We start from the raw sequence: 12,423 nt of genomic DNA on the forward strand, positions 1-12,423 counted from the left end.
TCTTGTTGTTGATTGCATTCTTATGGTTACATTTAGCATCTAGGTGCTAATGTCTGGCTCTGTCTTTGTTGGGTGGGTGTTTTGTTCCTTGGCTTCTGTAGCCCTCTTTGTTTCTTAAGGGAGTGTGGTCGTGGCTGTGTGTTGTCTGGTGGAAAATTCTTCTGGATTCTGCTAGGTGTGGCCAGCGAGGGTTCCCAGTAAAATGGGATTTTAGATGTTGAGGGCTGAAACCCAGGAAAGGGAATGGGCTAGGGGTGCTGCTGAGAGGCTCCACAGGTAGGAGGAAAGCAGGCTGCTTCCCTAGGATCTGCTTAGTCCCCTGGAATTGAGGGAAGAGATCGAGGTGAGGTCGCAGAAGGTAGTCTGCTTCAGAGTTGGGGGTGAGACTGGGAAGTTGGATTTGAAGGGAGGAGGGAGAGTGAGGGTCTGAGGCTCACCTACCTGCCTCACCAACCGGCTTGGCTGGCAGGTTTCCAATGTCTGCTGGAGTTAGGGGCTGGGATTGTGGAATGAGTTGCAAGGGAGGGAAGCTTGGAGGGAAAGATCTGAGAAAGGTAGTCAGCTACAGAGGGATGAGACTGGGGACTGCATTTGGAGGATCTGCTTCCCTAGGTGGAGGGGCCTGGAGGTTCCCGGGACATCTTACACTTTTTAAGTCAAAAGACTCATGTTGTCATGTCACCTTGCCGTATTCCCTTTACTTCATAGCAAGTCATGAGATTCTCCCCTAACAGTGCACTAAACCACACCTTCCTTTGTAACCACCACACTCCATGTTGAGACATGCAAAGTTTAAAATTAGAGTCTTAGGGCAGCAGGACTGAGGTCCTGGATAAAAGTTTAGACAAAGGACCAGGTAAATTGAGACATGTCCTGCCCTCTGCAGGGAGTAATTGGGCTCGCCACATTCCTTCCTGCACTTAAGAGATACCGTTTCCTGGCAACCCACCCAGATGGACACTAGCTTGTGACCACAGAGTGTGCTAATCACTCTTCTTCCCTAGCAACAGCTAATCAGCACATTCCAGGTGTTGGTCATGATCAGATATCCACCAGATGGCCAGGCCAGGACCGATTATGGTCTTGATACCTAAAGTAAATGGATCATTTCAAAAGTCAATTTCCCTTACCCAGTCATGTAACGCCAAGGCTTGGAAACTCCCTGCTTGTGATTTTGTCCTTTAAAAACCCTGTTCCCCTAGACCTCGGGTCCACACCCCTCTCCTGTTTCCACAGGAATTTTTGCGACCCGGGCTCAAGCTTGTATTGACTAAACCCTCATATGTTTGCATTGGAGTCGATTCCTGGTGGTCTTTTTTTGGGGGGGTCTCACGAACTCGACATAACACTGTACACTATGGAGGGTCAGAAAATAGCACCCTCAGGCTCTGATGGCTGGGAGGTCTTAGAACCACTTCCTGGGGTAGATTACTCTGACCTTTCCATGTTTCTCCTTTTACCCCCTGTACTGGAGTTACAGATGGCTTTGGCTGCTGTGTGAGTGCTGGCAGCTGAACCTGGCTAAGATGTTTCAGTGGTTAAGAGGAATAAAGTTCAGTTCCCAACACTGACATACATGATGGCTCACAAGCGCCTGTAACTCAAGTTCCAGGGAATCTGACACCTCCTCTAGGCGTGGCATGTGTGTAGTGCATAGACGTATAAACAGACAAAACATACACGCGTGTACCTGTGTAAATAGACGTTTGGGGAGGATAATTTTCAACTGTATCACAGGCCCTGTTGCCTCTGTTTTCTCTCTCTTCCTTTGAAAAAGTATTTAGTTAAAATGTGAGCATCAACTGTGGAATTTGGAACAAAACAAACAAACAAAAACCCCTGATTATGCAGGGGATTTTTATCTCGGTCAAAATGTTAACTAACCAAAATGTTAACTAATTCAATCATTCATTTTGCACTCACTGGTAAACCAGTTTGTGTCTGGTACTTTAAATGTTAGCTGGTGGAATGGTTTGTGTTTCAGATGGTAATTAGGAGAAATGAGGCTAAACATTAGGGGTGGGGAGGGAGGCATCTGTGAGCAGAATTTACAGGAGATAAAACAGTGTGTAATCAGATTTGAAGTGAAAGAAGGAGTGAGCCCAAGAACACAGCTAGAACCTCAAAGGGGAGAAGAGAAAGTTTAAGAATCTAAATAGGAGTGATCGTGTCTCTAGAACATGGATTTATGTTGCATGCTCCAATGTGGTGATAGTTTGGAGACGTTTTTATAGTAATGGAACAATGGAAGTTATGAAATAGGACATGATTCAAATACACTCGTGTAAACATTACATAGGCGGGTGCAACAAAGTGGAAATCTCAGCCGCAGACCTCAGGAGCTGTCTGGTGACGCTTAGACCTTTGGTTGGTGAAAACTAGGACATTGTTAATACCTTCCAAAGAGTTTATTTCTGTTAGCCACAGGATGTTCCGTCTGACATAGCGGTGGGCAGGCAATGGCTAATTCAGAAGCTAAAAGGCAGCTCAAGATCAACTCTGATTAGGCTCTGGACCTGACCTGCTCCAGTGGTTCTCAGAGAGAGGTCCTGTGATGGTCAGAATGTGAGATGTCCTCTCACATTCTCATGTCTTCGATCATGTGGTCTCCAATTGGTGCTGGCATTCTGGAAGGTCGCTGAACTTTCATGATATGGGGGTCTGGTGGGAGGAAGTGGGTCACTGAGTGTGGATATTATGGGGTACATCCTGGCCCTGGTTCTGGATGAGTCTGTTTCCTGGTACCTTTAAGATAGAAGCGAGCTGCTTCCTGCTCCTCCTGTTGCCACACATAGGAACAGCTCCACAGTCTTAAATGCCACTGCGCCTGCCTTCCCTGTTGGGAGGCTCAGAGCCACAGTGAAGGCACCCTCCTCTTTGTCAGGTCACTGATGCGAAAAGTACGTCAGCCCCAGGCTGGACACGGCAACACTACCCGAGAACATGTTAGAAAAAGCCAAATCCTTGTTGCATCCCAGACCCGCTGGCTCAGAGAGGAAGAGGCAATGCCCAGGATCATTTTTTTGACAAGGCACCAGCTGGTCTTGCTGCTGGCTTGAGGCCCTTAGATATTGCCTTAGACAATGTCGCCAGCAGGGCCTTCGGGGCCCTGAGCATCTGGGCCCCAACGTGCCGTAGGGGCAGTGCATCTCCAGCCTGTACTTTAAGTAGACTTGGAGAAGGCCTCTGACCTGGCCCTCACTGTGTCTTTGAACACATGTACACGCAGGCACACCACACATACACCCAGCCTCACCCCATCTCCCACATCACCAGGACTTGCTTATGTTGGTGCCTTTACCCTTAGGTTTGCTGAGACTTGAAGTAAGGTGGTCCTCCTGGTGCCTGACACTGAACAAATAGAATGCTGCTGACTTTGTTTTTAGTGACTATCCTGTGGCAGGCACTGCCATGGACATTTGAGAGAGATCTGTTCGCCAAAGAAACAACCACCTTGGCCCTCATGGAGCTCCGAGCGGAATGTAGTGCAGGTGTTTCCCAGCCCGTGAAGGTTTGGCTTAGGAATTCCAGACAAGCACAGCACAGAAGTAACACAAACGCTACCGGGCCTATAGATTGGATCCGGATCTTTCCCCTGGCTGGTTATGTCGGGTATGATTTTCCCTTGAGATGCTCGGTGATTAGCCAGGATAGCTAGAAGATTACAGATGACCTTGCTCTGTCATCCCAGGAAGGGATGTCTTCTGGGACAGCGTTGGGCAAACAACTGCTGGGAAAAGAGGCTGCAGGAGGGAGGCATGGGCTACATGATGCAAAGTTTCTTCATCTGCCGGAACCCACCGGCAGAGTCAAACAGTACCTGAGTGGGGAGTGAGGACAAATCACACTTCATAAGGGATCCACTTCAGTCCGACTGAAGCAGCTGGGGGGGGGTTATCCAGGGTTCATTATTTATAGGCAAAGCAAGCAAGTCACATCAATACAAAAAGAAAAAGGTGTGGAAACACCTAACTTCTTTTCAAAAACTACTTCCCCAGGTGAAAACATAACAAAGCAGCTTAACAAGCAGCTCTCCACACCACAGTGTGAGTCCTGGTGATCCAACTCAGCTCATCAAGCTTGGCCACAGGTGCATTGCTTTAGCAAGAGGCCATTTGGGTCCAGGCTTCCGAGTTACCTGGAGCATCCGGGACTGTCTCTCAGGCTGGCTTTGTTTGTAGCTGCATCCCATGACTCTCCACACTCATTCCTCAGTCCCCACCCCATCCCCATAAAGGGTTGCAGCCAGCTTTTGTCCCTGGCAGGCTCCTCCTCAGTTTCCCTCAGGAAAGAGCCTGCCCCTCTGTGTGTGCTAATAAATGTCGTCCAGTCTGCTGAGGGGCAGAGTCCTGTCTCTTTCTGCCTCTTTACACTCCCCAACGCTGGGCAGCAGTGGGAAGCCACAGCTCACCCTCAGCTACAAGCTCACTGGGAGACAATGGCTGTGGAGGGCTGAGTGGATTTAGGGGTGCAGTGGGCGCTCCCACTGCTGTGACACAGTTGTGAGAGAAAAAAAAAACTAAGGAAGGTTTACTTTGTTTTGCCTTCAGTCCACTGTGGAAGGAAGGGTATGGCAGAGCCCAACAGCTAGCCTCCCGATGGTCAGGAAACAGGGCGAGAGTGCGGCGGTCCTGGCTGTCTTCCTTTCTCCTCATCCCAAGGTCTGCAGAGTAAGGGATGGTGCTGCCTTCGCTGAATGTGGATGGCATACTTCCCACCTCCATTACTCCTTTCTGGAAACATCCTCACAGACACCCGGAAGCACTTCTTAGCTGCTCCTTGATCCAATTGAGTTGGGAATCAAGATTTACCACCACAGGAACCCGGAGAGATGGCTCAGTCAAAATGCTTGCCTTGCAAGCTTGAGGACCTGGGTTTGAATCCCCTTACAACCACATACAAATCTGAGCACGGCAGTGCCTGAGACCCCCGCACTGAGGGGATACAGTATGAGGTCCCAAGGAAACCCTGGGCAGGACTTATTCAATGTGCCTGCCCCTACCCTAACCGCTTCAGCCCAGCCTCTCTTTCCTACATAATCCAGCCATCTGGGTCACACACTTTCTTGATCCTTGGCCAGTCTCTTGGCCTCTTGGTCTGTAGCTCCTCTATCTTGGTGTGCTTGCCCTCTCTTTTCTCTCTCTTCTCTCTATCTCTTGCTCTCTCCTCCTTTCTCTCCTCCCATGACCTGACTCACTCTGGACCCTACCCTGTGCCTCTGGCTGAATTCTCCCTCATATCTGCAATAAAACCCTTCTCCTCAGCCATGCCTGGGGGCAGTCATGTCCTCATTTTCATCTGTCTGGTTCTCTAAAGCTGGGAGTGGAATATATGAGCTCCCTTTCAAGGGATTTGGCCTTTGCATCAAGCTGCTGATTTGACTCCAAAGGGATCTGTGGACCACTTATTTCTGCTGGCTTCTGCTGCCCACATTTGAGTCATAATTCCAGACTCAGCCACTTCCACGGCTTCTTGCCTCCACCTGTTCTAACCACCTGGCTCTCCTCACCAACCCTCTGGCTCCTGGAGCCTGCTATGCCCTCCTGGGTCACCTCAGCATCTCTCCATCTTTCTGGCTCCTGGAAAGATGTCTGTGGCTCCTGCACACAGACAGCTTACTCTCTGTCTATATTGCAGCCCTCTCCTTTCCCCAAAGCTTCTCCCAGTCCATCTCCTCCACTTGTGCTAACCACCCATCCTCCTACTCTATGGTGCAAGCATTACCTCAGAGTGGCCTGCTTTCTCTTCTATCTACAAAAGCCACATCGATGTGCCAGAAAGCTCTTCTGTCCTACTGGGCCCCCATCATGTGGACAGGGATGCCTTTCCTCTGTGACGCGGAAAATTTTTCTCTGACAAGTCTCTCAGTCTGCTTAAGGACACCCCAGACTGAAACTCATGTCTGTAACACTTACCTCAGCTCCCTTTGTTCTCGGTTCCTTACTGGTGTTCCCTTGCCAATCCCGGGTTGCTGCAGATACTGGAATCCTCCCTCTGGCAGAATTCCTATCTGTGGCCCTATTCTCTGTCTCTCTCAGCTTTAGTTTCTAGGAACAAACACTCCATTGGAGTTCTGTTTCAGGAGACTCTCATTTCAAGACTCTCAAGACTCAATTTCCTCCTTGGCTTTATTAAAGGCTCATTGTCTCAGTGCAAACAGCTCAGGCTCAGTACAGTTCAGTGGCCAAAGATGGCACACTCAATTTCCAGATTCTTTCATGTGGTAACAACCTGTGTCATGCACAAACAAAGATCCCCAAACCTCTCATATCTAAACTTTCTCTTCTCTCCACTTCCCAAATCTTGTATCTGTAAGGATTTTCTACTTCCCACTCTTAAAAATCTTTTAGCTCTATGATTTCGTTGTTCTCTGCTCTCAAAAAAAAAAAATCTACTAGGAAAATAGATGTTTTTATGTGGCTGGCAGCCATCTTTACTAAGAGAGCACATGTGATTGGGCTTCACCACCATCTTGATAAAGATGGCCGCATGGTACAGACCAGCTAAGGCAGCATTGCAAAGCTTCTCAGTCTCTCCAAGCCCTCTGATTATCATTGCGCCTCCTTTTCAGACTAAGGAGACAGCAGCACGTCTCTAACAGTTTGGATTAAGATGGATTTTTGTATGATGATACCTTTCTCAGGTTAACAGAACCTGACTTGAGGATACAGTCTAACTACTTATGTTTTCACTAACTGTTCAATTTTTTAGATAAGTAACGAGGTATGTTTGCTAAATAATATATCTTTGATAAGTAAGGTTTATGCATTTCTGAGGTCTACTCAGGTTAACAGCACCTGACCTGAAGAGGCATGTATGGCCTCTTTGTCTTTGCTCACCTCATTAAACTTTAGCCATTTGGATAAACTGAGTCATACAGGAAACCAATATTCTGTAACGGTCACTATAGAAAAGATTGGGAAAGTTCCCAGTTGTCCTATGGACTGCATTTATGGTTTAAAGCTTTATTTTGATATATTTTCAGTTAAATCTCCAGTTCAAAATTTTAAGGCTCCAACTTAACAGAAATAAAACTGTAAAATTCTAAACTTGTTGTAAATGATTAAGGACAGTTAAGATATGCAAGTTAATGGTAAATATGATCAAATCCTTTCCTGTACTTACAACTATGCTCAGAGTCATGTAATTCATGTACAGGGACAAGATTCATTTAGTCTCCTGTATATGTCTTCAAAGTTAAGCCTAAAGCAAGCAAATAACTAAAAAAAAAAAAAAAAAAAAAAAAAAAAAAGTAGTGAAGTTTGCTTAAATCTGATATGTTTGATACAAAATGGTCCTCAGACTCTTCAGAAATCTGCTAAACACGACATTTAAAGTGCTTAGTGGAAAAGCATCCTGTGATAGGCAGAACTGTCAACCCCTAGCAGCAATCCTAAGGTCTCCAGGAAAGACCACAGGGCACGGATGACTCCATTTGAATCGTGGTGATGTTAACACTGGGAAAAGCTGGCCATGCCTCATCCACTGCCCAAGCTATGGACACCATCGGGTTGGCACTTCTACCCTGCTTTGCAAAGGTGGGTCAATTTTCCCAAGTTCCTCATTCACAGGAAATTCTCCCAGACCTTCTGTGCCTGGCAGCATGTGAAGGCCCATGTCCTGTGCAGCAGCTGAAGATGTAATGCTGTCCTGTATGACAAAGGAAGACCTGTGACCTCTGCCCACTCAACGAAGCTGTATAGACCACAGCAGCCTAGAGGAACTGTCCAGGCAGCGATACGTCGCTGCGGTGTTAATTGATGTATAGGCCATTTGGATTAAACTTTCTGCTAGAACCTGGTCTTCTCAGATGTGTGGTGGTTGACAACTAACTGTAGCTTTATCAGTTTGGCAGCAGCAAAACTTACACAAATTCCCTCCAAGGTCATTTTTTTTTTCATATGTGAAAACTGGCCTCACTTTTCTGGAGCTACTAGGTTTCCAGCTGAAAAAGGAGGACTCATACAGTTTACCTTGCTGGAAGCTTCAGTCTAAAAGAGGTAAACTCATAAAACAGGTTTCAATACATATACATTATATACCATATATACATTTATATACCATACATATATGTTATTCCATATATACATATATAATCATATATACATACATACATATATATTATTCCTTTATTTAAAAGACTTGCTATGCAATGACTGTTCTCCGTGATCAACACTTGTGTGTCTCATAGTAATGACTGGATAGGGCACAATGGTTTAAAGCTTATGTAAGCTGTGAGGGTCTAAGAGAGTAAATGCAAATTGTCAAGGTCTAAGAAAGTAATTTAAGGTATGTAATTAGATGGAAAAAGAAATGCAAAATGAGAAATGTTTCAGATTTCTTTTCTTCTCACTATGCTGTTGTTACATTAAGACCTCAAAAGCTCAGAGTTTGAACGTTAATCAGCGGAGTTCTGATAAGCTATTAATCTAGCTCTGTACAGCGGCACTTGCTATTATCATAGTCACAAGCTCAAATTTTAAATTTCCTTTGGTTGTCTGGTAAGTACAAACTTAAAAGTGCTCTCGTCATGCTGGAAATATCTCTGTCCAATCTATACATTTAGACCTCTGGATATATAGGAAAAATGTTCATGCTTTTTACCCATCATCATTTGGGGGGAGGTCCCCAAGCTTTTGCTATGACTCAAAAGCATGACTCTCCTGCTTTTTCTACAATGTGGATTTCAGTGGAGATTGGAAACAGTGGTAATGTTAATATACCTAAAACTTCCACCTTTTTTGTAAACTAAAAAGTTCATGTAAGCTTTGTGAAGTCTTGAGACTTGGATCAACTGTCATGGGACAAACAGAGCCCAGATAAGCAGTCCTGTCAATCAGCAGCCTAAGCTTTCCCCTCCTGCCTACCCCTGAAGTCCAGCTCCCTATTCCCCTCATCTTGGGACTCCTCCCTTCCCCTCCCCTAACTACTAGGACCAAAGGCCTGGAAGTTTCAAATGTATACCCCAGATAAAACTTTTCTCCTAAACTCCCTGCCTTTACCTTCTGTCCCTAGTCTATATCTGTCCCAGCAGGTTTCCAATTGACAGCAGACTGCAAACTGCTCCAAAAATGCCTGCAGCACTTCAGCCTCAGGTGTCCCTTCAGAACCTGCACCCCAGAATACCCTAAAGTGGCCCGGCACTTCCCTAACACCTTCCCCCAACCCCCGTGCCAGCAGAGCCTGGGCAGTGAGCAAAACCGGTGTCTTCCAGCCTGCATTCTTCTCTCCCTTCCTAGCTTTGACCAATATTCCCACCTTCCTGGACCCCCAACAATGATGTCAGGTCCCCAAAACTCCAGGACAAATCTCACACAGTAGCTAGGGCTCCTCCCAGCACTTTTCACCCACCCCCCTACCCTAGACCACTCCCCTCCAACCCTGGGGCTGGGGGTCCTTCCCCCAGCCTCTGTTTCCTATGTAAGGCAGCCATTTTGACAGCTCACCCTCTTGATTCTTCTCTTTTTCTTGGCTCCTGACTGGCTCATGCTTGGCCTCTTGGTTCTCAGCTCCTCTTCTCCCTCCCCTTTCTTCCTCTCTCACCCTTTAGCCCCTTCATGGCCCACTTCAGGCTGAACCCTTCCAGACACCTCTGGCTGAATTCTCCCTCATATCTACAATAAAACCCTTTTCCTCAACCATACATGGGGACAGTCATGTCCTCATTTTATCCATCTTGTTCTCAAAACCAGGGAGTGGCATATATGAGCTCCCTTCCAAGGGACTTGGCCTCTCTGCACCAACCTGCTGACTTGACTCTCCTAAGGTATGTATGGGTCACTTGTATCTTCTGGCTTCTGCCACCCGCCATATTTGATTCATAATTCTAGAGTTTGCCTCTTCAGCTCCTTTTCTTTATCAGCTCTACATACTAAGATTTCAAAACTTCAGAGTTTTAACAAGCAGGATCTGTGGGGCCTCACTGAGCTCCAGGTTCAGGGTGTCGTGTGACTTCTCTTGGGAAAATACTAAGAAATATCTGTTCACCCAGATATGGCACCAAAGACTAGAGAAACGCTTGTGCCTTTGTCTAACTTGGCAAATCAATGAGGTTTTCATTTTTTGTTTTGTTTTGTTTGATTTTTGGTTACTTACAGGAGTATAGGTGAGGACTGAGAGGATTGGGGATAACAAAAAGGCCATCCCAGCTGGCGTAACAGTTTACAAAAGCTACAGCCTGGAGCTCTCTGCATCACTTGGGGACAGCTCTAGAGATCAGAGTGTGCTCTCTCACTTGCTCTCTCCTCAGCAGTCCTTTTGCTTATATAACTTTGGAGAAGGTGGAGCCTTGCGGATTATGTAAGTTGTTTACTTTCTGCCTTCATGTGCCTCCCTTCAGGACGGAAATTTGGAGAGCATTGTTGTTTAACACCCTGTCTCCAGTATTTATTTCCTCTGCTCTGCCCCTTCCACAGTGTTCTCTCTGCCTTAGAGGGAGCATGACAGAGAGGCCATTCACAGCTGAGCACTGAGCAGCCATGCCGCAGCACCAGTCACTCACCTTGAGGGCCCTCACAGTGGTTGGGGCTCTCGGGTACACCATCCCTGGTAAAAGCAACTGCCCCCACCATGACCAATGAGGCTGACAACACAGCCTCCATTTGTGCAAGCACAAATGTTCAGGAAGCAGTTTGACAAAACACCGGTTTAACAAAGCAATAGCAGTGGCTTCAGCACTAGGGTCTCTGACCTCCCCAGTCACAAGCTTTAGTCCTGGCTTAAGGTGCGAGTTGTGAGTTGCCTCTAGTGGACCGAGCCTTGCCTACAATTCGGAAGCACTTGGTTACAGCCATGACAGTCATGTCGTTTTGTAATAACAGGCACATCTTGCCGGGTATGTTTATGCGACTCAGTGAAGAGTGCACAGCTGACCAGGACTGTTGGTGACAATTCTCACTCAGTAACATGTGGAGTACCCTCCAGTGCTCCAAAAGCCAGCCAGTTAGAAGGGAGCTTCCAGTGTGGTCCCCTCCTTGTTTATTTCTCTCTGTCTTCTATCCGAAGCATGTGGGGTCTTCATCAATACGGTCTGTCTTAACTTAGGGTTTCTATTGTGAAGAGACACTATGATCATGGTAACTCCTATAAAGGAAAGCATTTAGTTGGGGCTGGCTTACAGTTCAGAAGTTTAGCCCATGATCATCATGGTGGGAAGCATGGGGGCCTGTAGGCAGACATGGTGCTGGAGAGAGAGCCGAGAATTCTACATCCACAGGCAGCAGGAAGAGACTGTGAGCCGCTAGGCCTGGATTGAGCCCACTGCCCAGTGACACACTTCCTTTAGCAAGGCCTCACCTACTTCCTGTGAGACTCTGGGAGATATTTTTATTCAGACCACCACAAGACTACCACTGTCTGGTTCTAACCAAGGTTAGTGTAAACATCCTTTATTCTTTATGAGACTTTGGGGAGTCTCCTGAGCCACTACTCATAGGAATGTGACTTATGCTTGCTAGTGAGATTTTTACCCAACACTCTCATAGCTCCTGGAAGCATCTTCTTCCATTTATGGAGGGTGTCTTCATTTAAAATTATTATTATCTTTATTGTTTTTATAGATATTTTTACAAATCTGTAAGGGACTCAAGTATATACAGGTGTTCCTGTTTCATTTCTGTTGCTAAAATACCCTGACAAAAAGCAAAAAGCAATGCAGGGAAGGCAAGGGTTTATCTGGCTAACAATCCCAGCACAGTCCTTCAAATTGATGACCTCAAGGCACAGACTTAGTGTGTCATGTCTGGTGTCAAGTGGATCCTTGCTTGCGAGTGTTCATTCCTCTTACAAGGCTCAGGGCCCAGCCTAGGGAATGATGTAATGCTGGAAGGACTCTGCTGTTTGAGGTTGCAGTCCTCCCAGTCTGGTTAGCCATTCTGAGCTCCGCGTTAGGTGTAGGACTCCCATTCCCCAGCAGGGCCTCCTGCTCTCTGCATGACTTCATCTGGAGAGTGTCTCTAGATGTAGATTCCCCTAGCCACACTTGATCTCTGGCCTCTGACACAGCTCCCTGACAGCTCTCCCCTCCCTGTACCTATATGATAATTAGGTACTGTGTTCCTGTGCCTCTGATAGGGATGTGCTGTTTAATGCAAATCAAGCATCCTTGAAGTGCCTAGTTCCAGTTATCTTGGGATCCCACCAACCGCTCCCCAAGGTTAGGGCTACAGCCTTTGTTCTCCTGGATTAAAGTTGAACTATCTTCTGAAGTGGTTCCTGGAGTGGTTCTTCTCTGTCTTCTCACGGCCTTCAAATTCCTGTGTCTCACCTTCTGTTCCTCCTGCCTTCATGGGTGGGTGGCCAACAGCCCCCTGAGGGAGGAGGAGAACCACAATGCAGAAGGGCAAGTGGCATGTGAGGCTAGGATAAATGGTCCTCTACACACACACACACACACACACACACACACACACACACACACACACA

This window comes from Psammomys obesus, unplaced genomic scaffold (genome assembly GCF_907164565.1).
Source record: "Psammomys obesus unplaced genomic scaffold, mPsaObe1.curated_primary_1811, whole genome shotgun sequence".
Lineage (NCBI taxonomy): Eukaryota > Metazoa > Chordata > Mammalia > Rodentia > Muridae > Psammomys > Psammomys obesus.